The sequence below is a fragment of the Meriones unguiculatus genome, chromosome 6, assembly GCF_030254825.1.
Source record: "Meriones unguiculatus strain TT.TT164.6M chromosome 6, Bangor_MerUng_6.1, whole genome shotgun sequence".
Lineage (NCBI taxonomy): Eukaryota > Metazoa > Chordata > Mammalia > Rodentia > Muridae > Meriones > Meriones unguiculatus.
In genome coordinates, this window is record NC_083354.1 from 69,012,571 (window position 1) to 69,024,503 (window position 11,933).

The 11,933-nt window shown below is 48.8% G+C and overlaps 1 protein-coding gene across 1 annotated transcript in view; it reads right to left on the minus strand.

Annotated features, from left to right (window-relative positions):
- Nucleotides 1-8,620, minus strand: part of Sv2c (synaptic vesicle glycoprotein 2C) — a 190,317-nt gene extending 181,697 nt beyond the window's left edge. The window contains exon 1 of the mRNA XM_060385593.1: nt 8,486-8,620. The gene's annotated coding sequence lies outside the window, so the exon portion shown is untranslated. The remainder of the gene's footprint in view (nt 1-8,485) is intronic.
- Nucleotides 8,621-11,933: the final 3,313 nt, after the last annotated feature.

Below are 11,933 nucleotides of genomic sequence, written 5' to 3' on the forward strand. Positions count from 1 at the left end.
ATTTGGGATTTTCTGTAATGGTCTCCATCCGTTGCAAGAAGTCATGATGTTTCGTTGATGAGGGGCAAGGACCATGCTTTTATGTGGGTATAGGGACAAATATTTAGAATGTAGTTATAGGGATTATGCTGCTTTAGTAAAGTGGCTTTCACAGGTTCTGCTCCAAGATCCACGGCCGCACTAGTTCTGAGTAGTTAATAGGTTTCCAGCACTAGACAGGATTTTTCCTCTTGCTGCGTAGGTCTTAAGCCAGAGAGCTGTTGGTCACCATCAAAGCATGAGTGCCACTGCCTCACCAGAAGAGTTATTGTGCCAGACTGGTTATTGTGGTTCATTGGTGTCATAGCTGGACTGTTGGTTGCCTCCCTCCTGTGGAAGGTTGCATGGAGCCCTCTGACACCATGAGTCTTCAGAGAGTGGGAATTCAGGTCCAGCTAAGGTCTTCTGATTCCTATGTCTGACATGCATGGTGCCTTCAGCAATAGAGACTTAACCTCTCACCTTTTGAGAGGACTCTCTTACTCTCTCTTTCTCCTCCCTTCCTCTTACCTTCTCCCTTCCCCCTTCTTCTCCCTCTCCCTCCCCCCACACCCTCTACCCTCTCTCCAAGACCTTTCTCCACTTACTCCCCAAAGATGCCATTTGGACTTTATCCTTCCACACTTTTAAACATATCTCAGTTTCTCTTAAATAAAAGTATATCATATCTTCTGGTCAAAACTTGATAAATTTTTAATGTTAACATGTATCCAAAGTGTTTCATGTTAATGCCTGCCCCTGATTCATTTCAGTGGCTGTACAGCACTTCGTGATTTGGATGACCCAATTGGTCTGATCAGCCTCTGATGGACATTTATGTTATTTATAATTATTCACTACCGCAAATAATTGGCTCCTAATGATTCATCTCAGCACTGTGATAACTCTGAGCATGTCTAGAAGGGGGAAATGATGAGGTCTCCTAGAAACCAGTTCTTCTTAATTGCGAGGAAACTTGTGTGGTACTCGCTACAATCCTAAGATAATAGGGCTTCATCAGGAGACAACTGGCAGCAAGCACAGAACACTGTGTCCCCTGAAGTGTCCTCTCGGCTCCCATGCTTTCTCACTCATTCTCTAATCTCCCCAAGGACAGTAAGAGCTCACGGTAACATCAGCAGGTTCTATTAATACCGCACCGAGGCCAAGACATTCTAGGCAGTGAAGGCAGGCTGGGAGGTAATACATCATTGTGACTACAGGGAACCAAACAGGGAACAGGAGCTACAGGGAGCCAAGGCAGAGGCTGAGGATTCCAAGAGGTAGTGAGGGAGGTGGATCATATCATGGGTCTCCATTTCTGCTCCCTGCTTTGTCTCCAACAGGAAACCCAAGGAGCACATTAAAACTAAGAATTTAAAAGTTAGTGATCTTTATGCTTAAATTACTTCAGCGTTCAGTGCAGTCAGTAATGATGTGCACTAACTAGAGCAGGCAGTCATGTGCTGAAAACTCATAAGAAGGATGCCAGAGTCACTAGAACACCTCTTACGTGCACAACACATTCAGGAGTAAAGAAAAAAATGGCATAATGGCAGGCTTAGAATTAGTAAAATCAATAACTTTGGGATTGAAACTGTAGCTCAATGGTAGAGTCCTTTCCTAGGACGTGTGAGGTCCTAGGTTCAATTCTCAGTGTTGGGGCATAGGAGTGTGTGAGGGTAGAATGCTTTTAAAGAAGTGAGATGGAACTTGAAGTGACAAAACAGGTCGCCCTACCTCTGAACTTCCAAAGTATTTGGCTGTTCCCTGCAGCAGAGCCCCAGCCCCATGCCCCGGCAGGCAAATTTAAAGGAAAGAACAGAACACCTCGGATACTTTTCTTGGGAAAAGACTCAACCCTCCAAGATCACTTATTTGTAGATCCTCAAACCTGAATACTGGAGAAGAAAGAATCTCAAATCTGTGTCCCTGTAAGGCACTCCTGGAACCCAAACCTTCATTTCCTCCACAGTCACAGGGCAAAGACGGGGAAGGGAGAGCCACTGGAGTTTCATAAGAAGACTTTGGGACAGCACTCCATAAGCTCCCAATGCCCATCGAGCTCTGGCACACACTGGATGCTTCAAAGGAGGTGAAGGCAGCTGCAATGCAGAGGGACAAACACTGGAAGGAAGTGTCTGCTGGTGGGTTTCAGTCTGGGGAGAAAAAAATCACAAGACCTCTGAGCAGAAACAGGCCTGGGTCATAATAAAAATGGAATACGCACACTGTCAGGTCTGTGTGCAAACTCCATATGTGCATATGTGTTGTGTAATTAGCATGCCCAGAACCAAAAGAAAGCATGGAGTCTCTTGCTCACAGAATTTCAAAAGGCAACAGGACAGCAACTAGCTAAATAAAGCCTACGAGGCCCTTCTAAATGTGCTGCGCTTTGTGCCTACCTAGATGGATAGTTCCTAATGTAGGCACAGGGCGTGACTATGCCAGAAATGGATTCTCTTTGAGAACAGGGCAGTTGTAACTACACAGCTAAATCCTCCAGAATCTCAGGAAGTGTTTGGTTGCTTCTGGGAGTGAATCTTAATGACAAGAAAAGGAGATTCATTCATTCCTCTTCCTTTTACAAATATGACATGAGAAGAAAAGGCTTTTTTATTTAAGTCAGCATACAAAGTAGGACAGACATCTTTAAAACTGCAGAGCCTGCCTATGCATAGCATGCCAGCAGCATTTCATATGTCATTCCGCACAACCCTAAACGCTAAAAGCCACGTTTCACAGCAGGAGAAATGAAAGATCAGCAAGGTTAAGGAACTGGTCATGGTTATACTATTTCTCCCCACTGTGGCACACATTACTCATTTGACAGCATTTCTTGAACTCAGGGTGTAAGGCAAAACAACGGCCTCTCCCAAATCTTCTCTTAGAACTCCTTAGGTTTAGTGAAGAGAAAAATTTCATTTCTTTTCTTTTCCTCTTTAGTGTGTGTGTGTGTGTGCGTGTGTGTGTGTGTGTGTGTGTGTGTGTGTGTGTGTGTGTGCGTGCATGCATGCGTGTGAGGGAGAGAGAGAGACGGGGAGAGGGAGAGTTGGTCAGCTAGTTAGTGATCAACAATATGTGTCTCCCTCAATCCCTCTCCACCTTCCTACGGGCGCGGATTCTCTCACTGACCCTGAAGCTCAGGGTTCCGGCTATGCTGGCTGGCCACTGAACTCTAGGGATTGCCCTGCCTGTTTTCCCAGGGCTGGGTTTAGCCATGCGCATCACCACACCACACCTCTTACACGGACCCGAACTCAGTTTCCCGTCCGTGCACATCGAGCAGTGTTGCTAGCTAAGCCCTCAACCCAGCTTCTTTCATTTCATTTTTTTAATGGTGAAATTAATGAGCTTTATATAGGAGACTGGCTGGGCTTAGCGAATAAAAATACAGGGATCCGAGACTATTTAAAATTTTCATGTAAACAACAATGTTTTAGCATAAATGGACACTTGGAGTACTTTTATATGTTAAGTATTATGAATTGTGATCTCCCATCTTGATATACAAAGTCCTTTTGAGACCAGACTTTCAGTTCTTTGGAGCAAATATCCAAAAGAAGAACTGCCGTTTCATGTGTTAATTATATTTTTACTTTTTGAATAGCTGTTACACTATTTTCCACAGTGATTATGACTTTTTACATTGCCCCCTACAATGAACAAAAGTACCAGTTCTTCTCTTCCAAAACAAACAAGTATGTGTTCATTTTCTGGTGTGCGTGTGCGTGCGTGTGCGTGTGCGTGTGTGCGCACACATACCCATTGACGTATGTTTATGCATAAATATTTAGCAACAATGTTTTAGCATAAATGCACCTGCTGCAGTCAGATGCTGCCTCCGGTTCATATCTGGAATTTAATTTCCAGAATGTTGTATTACCAATTTGGGCCTTCTGCTGCTATAATGAGTGGGATTTCGTGCCTTGCAGAGAGACGTGAGAGGGAAGTGCTTTGCCCCTTCTGTCTCGAGCACTTCTGTGAACAGGACCTCAGTAGCTCTGGTGTAGAGGCTTCTGGACCTCGAGCTTGAGCCACCTAAGCGGCTGGGTGCGGTGGCATGAACATGTAATCCCAGAACGAGGAGGCGGAGACAGCAGGATCCATGGAGGTCTCTGGCCCATCTAGCTGAAACAGTGCGTTTCAGGCTTCCTGAGAGACCCTGTCCCAAAAATAACGTGCAGGGAGCATAACCGGAAAGATATCTAACACCGTCCTCTGGCCTCCATGTGCACACGCACAGACACACATACGTCACTTGTTTGTTTTGGAGGAGAAGAACTGGTACTTTTGTTCATTGTAGGGGGCAATGTAAAAAGTGGTAATCACTGTGGAAAATAGTGTAACAGCTATTCAAAAAGTAAAAGTATAATTAACACATGAAACGGCAGTTCTTCTTTTGGATATTTGCTCCAAAGAACTGAAAGCCACAAATTCATAATACTTAACATATAAAAGTACTCCAAGTGTCCAAAGGTAAATGGTTCTATGCACACATGGAGTATCGTTCAGTCTTAGTAAGGGAGGAAATTGCAATATGCATTAAAACTTCTGGAAATTATGCCAAGAGAAATAAGGAAAGCACAGAAAGTCAAATATTACAGGATTCCATTTCTATGGAAGACTTAGGGTGCTCACAGTCATGGGGACAGAGGGTGGCATGGTGCTGTTAGCAGCTAGGGGAGAGGCACCATTCAGTGGAGGCAGGGTTCAGCTTTAGAAGGTGGGAGGAAACACTTCTGAGTGCCGGCGGTGATGGCTGCCCAGCAGGATGGACATACTTAATGTTACTCTAAAGTGATAACAATAATGCACTCATGTTGTATGTATTTCACCACAGCTTTTAAGCTGGGGAAAAACCCACATGGTATTATGTAAAGCAGATATCATAAGATATCTGTAAAACTGAAAGCTAAAATAGTGAGATATTTATATCCTATCTTAGTTGTAGAAATAACAGAATGAACAAAATATAATAACATGTTAGAAATTAAACTTTGAAAATTGTTTAATTAGAAATTAGTCTATACATACCCTAAAGGGCACAACGCAGAATTGAAGGACCACTTCTACAGAAATAGAGCTCCAGGCACGGTTCAATGAACTAATAAAATACTTCCTATGTTCTTCTTTAAAAAATTCAAATTTAAAATATAACACATATAGTTTTTCTGTTTCCTGACATGAAAGATTTTAGAACCAAAGTATCCAATTCACTCAATCTATCTGTTTACTTCACACTGTTCAACTTGCTCAACAGTGTCAGCTGCCATGATGTGCAGTGATCACTAACTGGCCCTCCCTGTGGGGAGTTTGTTGATGAAAACCAAACAGTGTCTTCATATACCATTCAGATGTTTCTAGCAAGAGTTAAATAGTAATCACATCCTCTTGTTATTCTTAGCTGTCTCAAGAAAGACTTTCCTGATTCAATCTGCTGCAAAATTTTACATTGGATTCTCAATTGTAAAGATACTTTTTAAAGTAACAATAATAGTAATGCAGTGATGAGAGAAAACTGTATAGGTTGGATGGCGTGAGAGGTGAAGACCTGCCTCTCTTACCCTTGCAAACGGACCTAAGGATGAGTTTAAACAGACGTGTGCTCTGTGAACATGGGTCAGAGAGAAACCCCAGCAATCACGGAACACACGGTGGATTGTGGCTTCTCCCCTAACGGCAACTGCATAGACTCAGGAGAGTGTTTTCACTTTCACCATCCCAAGAAATCTGCATTAGGGGTGGTAAGATGGACAAGAGTGAGCTGGCCAAGAGGACGCACTGACAAGCCAGATGCTTTTATTCATAAAACCTGTCATCAACAAATGTATTTCGGGACAAGCGCTCACATTTCTGGTCATAAGCAAATGGGTTTTCTGGTGATCATGTGACATGCGGCACATCATGGCATCTCGGTAATCTCCCTGAGGCTGGAAACTGCATCGTGCTCCCTGACGCCATTTAAGAAATATAACAGAATAATCACAATTTTTACCTAGAAGCTCTGAGGTTAATCTATTAGTGAGGCCAGAGAAACGACTTTCCCTGTCATGGAGCCACGAAAGTAAATTTATTTCTCTACTACATCACCCAAAGCAGCCAGACGTCCTCCAGACCTTTCCGTCCGCTCCCGCCTTCTCCGGACAGCAGCTAATGACACTGCTTTTACATCAGTGTCAGGAAGACTAGTGTCTGCATGTGTGGACACTAGACATTAAATTTCATTAAAGGAACAATGCTGGGAAAGGCTCCATTTTTTTTTTTTTTTTAAAGAAAACCGTTTTCTTTATTTCTGGAAGGGGTTTATTTCATATTTTCTAGTGCTTCCAAGGCTGTCTGAACACAACTCTGTGAGGAAATGAAGTCTGCCATGACATGGCTTTTACTGTTTTATGCCGTGGAGGATGGACGCCAGCAGGGGGGTTCTAGGTGGCCAATGACCATCTATGGAGAAATGGGAAGCCAGATCTTTGTCTAGGTTTCTTGATGGCTACTTTTCTGCCTCTCCCCTTTCTTCCCTGCCCATCTTCCACTCCCTTTCTTCCCTTTGTCACATACTACAAATTTGCGTTCATTCAGTCAAGGCTTTGCTATAGGCTTCCCAGAATGTAGTCTTAAAAAAAAAAAAATGAATTCATTTTTTTAATTTTCCTTCAAGGAGCACAAAAATCAACAATTCTTTTAACATGCACTTTTTTATGGTTAACAAAATGTGCCACGTTGTTGTCTAAGGCTCAAACGCCACTTAGACGCCAGACGCCTAAAGCCGTGAGGAATGGATTGGCTTTAGGGAACCTGATGAACTCAACCATGAAAGCTTTTGCTTGAAAACTTGAGCACTAGGCCTTTGGAAGCTAAGATAAAACGAATGGACTCTGGGAGAGCACTGTCACACATCGACTAAGGACAAGAACTAAACTGGAAAGCTTTTTTTTTTTTCTTAGTCAGTCAGCTAAGCAGGAAGGGAGTCTGGCGGGAGAACGCAACGCTGGGGCATCCCTCAGAGACTTAAAGGATGCCTCACGTCTTGGTACCCAGGGGAACCCTGGTCGCCGCGACGACGCCTACCTAGCGCCACCACTGCGGCGCACTGCGGAGCCCTTCGCCTGCCCGCAGCCTCTACCGGGCCCGGCTTTCCCTTTCGCCCCTGCCGCAGTCCTTGCTCCCACCCCAGCCCCTCCAGTCGCTGCTGTCTGCATAGGACGCGCCAGCGGGCATCCATCACCCGGGTGCCTTTGACGCACACGCGCGCTCCCAGACAGGCTGGTCTCCCGGCCCTCCCTCCAGCCGCCCCCGCCCCTCGCCGGGCTGCACTTGCATCACGCCCACACGTAGAGGGTGACGCGAGCGCCCCCACCCCCGCTGTCGTGGTCCAGGCGGCACCTCCAGAGCTGGTGACTCAGCTCCTCCCTCTCCGCCCCCGCGCGCGGCGACCGAGGTTCCCGCACGCCCACAGAGACGTTCCTTGCATCTGCGGCGGGGTGCTGGCTTCCCGGCCAAGTTCATCCCGGCCTTCTATGATCTTTCCCGCCCGGCCAGAGGCGTTCCAGCCCGGCGGGAGAAAGTGCTCTCCGTCCGAGGGTCCACCGAGAGAAGACGGTGGGCTGCGCCCATTTCCTCTTTGGCCTTAAATTAGAGACCTCGGTAGTAGGAGTTGTTGCTTCACATCCTCATCACCAGTTTTTGCTGGGGACGGCCCCTCTCTCGAGAACCCCGCTCTTGGATGCGCCTCGCTGCCCCAGGCGCACAGCGGACTCCTTAGGGTTAGTGAATGGAGGCGCCGCGTGAGAGAAGCGTGCGTTCTTACAAAGGGCCGCGGCGCGCCTCCCCGCCTCCCCGCCGCAAGCCTTCTCCCTGCCGGCGCGCAGAGGCTCCTCGGCGGGCTGCGGGGATTGGGTGGAAGAGTTGGAAAACCCACGGGTGTGCTGTTCGCCTCCCGCAGAGTCGGCCGCGGCTCCCCGGGCTTTCCCCCCGCCCGCACGTCTGCAGAAGGTTCCCCCGCAGAAAAAGTTGAGCCAGAGGCTGCGGTCGATGGCTCGCGGATGGCAGGCGCTCCCAGCTGCCTGTTTCCAACAGTCTCCCCTCCTGAGCCTCCTGAAGCCCCCTCCCCCGACCCCCCATAAAGAAACCGAGGAAGCAGCCCCCCACGCCTGCCGCTGCCCCCCCCACCTGCCCCTGAATCCGGGGCACAACGCGCCTTTGACCTGCCCCCAGCCCGTTAACCCGCGTCGCTCCACCGCCTCGGGGAGATTTCCCCCTTCCCAGCCCACGGCAGGTGGCCAGCCGCAGCCTTCCGCGTCCCCGGGCGCTCTCCCCGGCCAGAGCCCGCAAAGTTGCGCCAGTTGCGCTCTGGGAGGCTGCAAAAAGTTCTCCGGCTGCCTCGCTCGGTCTCTCCGTCCAGAAGGGGAAATCGAGGAGAGAGCGAGCTCTCGTCCTGCTTGCGGAGGACCCCTTCCTTACTCACCGTTCCAGCCGTCGGGGAGCCTCTGCCCCGAACCGCGTCTGCACTGCAGCCGTCGCCGCGCGGGCGCCCCTCCGCTTTGCTGCCCGGGGCCGCCCGGGTCTGCCACTCTCTCCTGCGGCGCGCGCACTGGTGACTCCTCGGAGCGAGTCGGCGGCGAGAGGAGGGGCGGGAAGGTGGCTCCCGGCTGCCACGCTGCGGTCCTCCTCCGCCGCCTCCTCCCCTCGGTGCTGCAGTGGCGGGCGGCGGCGTGGCGGGAGTACGAGCGCTGCGCAGGGAGGGGGCGACGGCGCGCGGGGGAGGAGGGCGCCGCGGAAGGTTGGGCGAGCGCCCGGGGTGATGCGGGGGCGCCGCTGCGGTGGGGGTCCCGGGGAGGGGGCGTGGAGTCACGCCTGGCTCCAAGCCGCAGGTACTTTTGGAGAAGTCGGGGCTCCGTTTGGAGCAGAGGAAAGGCGAAGGGCGCTCGTGCTGGATTAGTCACCGGCGTGACTGTTCACTGCGCACTTGGCCACCCCTCGGGCCGGGTCCAGCAAGGCACAAGGAAATTGTTGGTTGCCGGAGGCCAGTGCCTGCGGAGGGAGGGCTTTTTGTTCCGTGTCTGGGGCGGGGACTGGGTAATTTTGATTTGGCTTTCCATAAGTCATTAGGCAGTCTAGGTCTCCATGCTGGCACACAAGTCCAAAGAGAACTTGGGACGCAGAAGAAGTAACTTCGCTCGCGGTGTGGTGGTGGTGGTGGTGGTGGTGGTGGTGGTGGTGGTGGTGGTGTGTGTGTGTGTGTCCAAACCAGGGAGAGTCAGGCGGCAGCCACGACTGGGAGACTTACTTAATAATTTTAAAAGAAAGAAAAGAGAACGCCGCCAGAATATTGCATTCCCAGCAATGCCTTAGACGGCGAGAAACCCCAATCTCAGCCTCACCCAAGTGCCGAGGCTGGACTATACCAACTGAAATTCACCCTCCAGAGGCCACACCCAAGCACCTACCGAGCCTTGGCAGGGCAGGGCGTAACCCAGGGAAGGGACGCCTTGGGAAGCCAGGCATCCCCATGAGTAGACCCTGCCAGCCCTGCGCCCACGTCTGGTTTGGAAGGGCCCCCCAGGCGCCCACCACATTATTCTTGTAATGATGACCCGGAGCGAGACAAAACGCGGCCAGTGCGGGCTGCGGTGGGCGGAATTCGCAGTCTCTCCCTGTAATGTGTTCCCTGCACGACTGAATAGGTGGGTAAACGCTTGTGGACGTGCTGGAGAAGAGCAGTCGGGCTCTTCTGAGAGCCCGAAGGTGCTGGAGGCTCCTGCTAAAGAAGCGGGTGGACCATGCATGGAGAGGACCTAGACCCTCTACTCAGATGTAGCCCTGGGCAGTTCAATCTCTATGTGTATTCTCTAGTAAGGGGAGCAGGGGCTGTCTCTGACATGAACTAGGTGGCTGATTCTTTTATCAGCCTGGGGGTGGGGGTGGGAGGCAGCCTTGCCAGGCCACAGAAGAAAATGCAAATAGTCCTGATGAGACCTGATAGGCTAGGGTCAGTGGAACGGGGGGAGGACCTCCCATATTAGTGTACTGGGGGAGGAGCATAGGGGGAGAAGAGGGAGGGTAGGACTGGGAGGAGATGAGGGAGGGGTCTACAGCCGGGATACAAAGTGAATAAATTGTAATAAATAATAAATAAAAAGAAAACATTAAGAAGAAATCTATCACGCGTTAGGGGAGAAGAGAAAGACCACGTGGATGGCCAGAGACAGTGCAGTAACTCCAGCTTGCTGGGCTCCATGTGTGCCACCATTCAGGACGCAATGCAGCCCTGGCATTCTGAGACTCAGGATTCTCAGGGCCTGTTGAGCCTACACTTCCTGGGTGGGCTTTGAAAACCTGTCTGGTTCCTGTTTGGGGTTAAATGCTGTGCTGTTTGCACCACTTTCTGTGATGCTGTGAGATTATTGGATGGCATCAGAATTAACACACTCGCTTGAACATCCTTCCTGTGCATTCTTAATTAACAAATGAAACAACCATTTGGGCTGAAATGTTTATGTTGCTACCATGTGAGGGTACTAAGGGTACTACAGGAGTGCTCCGGCAGCAGTGTGGACACAGACTGAAAATCTAAAAACTTAAATCTTTTATCTGCGCCCAACAGGGGTCACTGCTAGATGTACTAGTAATTTATTCTCTGCCCTTATGGATAACTGTTTGAGGACCTGCTGCTAACTGAATTGCAGAGCAATTCACCATTTCTCCAAGTGATAGAAGAATAGAGAACTGTGAGATGAACCTTAAACTTGGTTGTATTTGACCACATCCTTAAATTGATCTCTGTGAGGTTTGTGGACTCTCACAAGGTGAGTGGACTTTCTAGCTCTGGATTTGCGTGTCTTGCTGCATTTGAAGAGATCAACTCTTGTAGTTCCTAGCCAAGGCAGAGCTGAGTTAGAAATGGCATTTTAAACATCATGTCTTTGAAATACAGGGAAGGATTCCCTATGGTGATGATGACCCTGTCCCGGGAAAGCAGCTCTGATTGGCTCTGCCTGGTGCACCTCTTGGAGGCAGCACTCTTACTTCCTAGTATTATCCATTCCATGTTTTCTCTCTTCTAAAAGCATTTGTAAAACAAACAAAAACATTTGTCTCACAGGAGCCTCTGCAGTTAGATGTTTATCTGTATCCACAAACCACAGTTCTCTTGAAGTCACTACCTTCCTGCCAAACAAGAATTTCATTCTTCAACAGGGTCTTTATGTGGTGTTAAAAAGCAAGCCAGCCTGAGCAGCATCAGGGATTTGTCTCTGCATCTGAAAATTGGTTTCATACAAACAACAACAAATAGATGTACATGTGCTGTAGTTATTTTTTAAGTATACACAAGAAGAACCTCAGTGCCCAGCATACAGTGGCCACAGAATAAGGATTATTTGTAATTTCCCTTTAAATAGAGGAAAATTCCCCAAAGGCTCCTTTATGATGCTTCCTGCAAGCTCAGAGCAGCATCTGGCTCCCATGGCAGGGATCTAGAGAGAGCCCCTACTTTTGGACCACAAGCCAACACCTCTCCACTTGTTTTCTCGGCCATCAGGAGTCTGTATCTAACTACAACACATCCTCTTACTGCACTCAGCCATCCTTCTCCAGGAATGTCTCCCAATGCTTGTCTCATCAAACCCTTAATGGCCATTCCTCTCCATTACCACAAGCAGCCCAGAGTCTCAAGTGCAATTTACATCTACATTCTGACCCCATGCTCTGTCCCTTCCTCCCTATCCAGCCCCTGGAACTCTTTGGCTGTGCCATCTAACACACAAATGGCTGATACAATCTACTCTTCTCTTCTCATTCTAATGGAATCTTTTACTCTCCTCTTACTGGATTATAATGTTTCAAAACTCATTTTGTTAGAACCAAGACACAGACAAAGCACCACATACTGCAAATGGTTGATATGTCTCCAA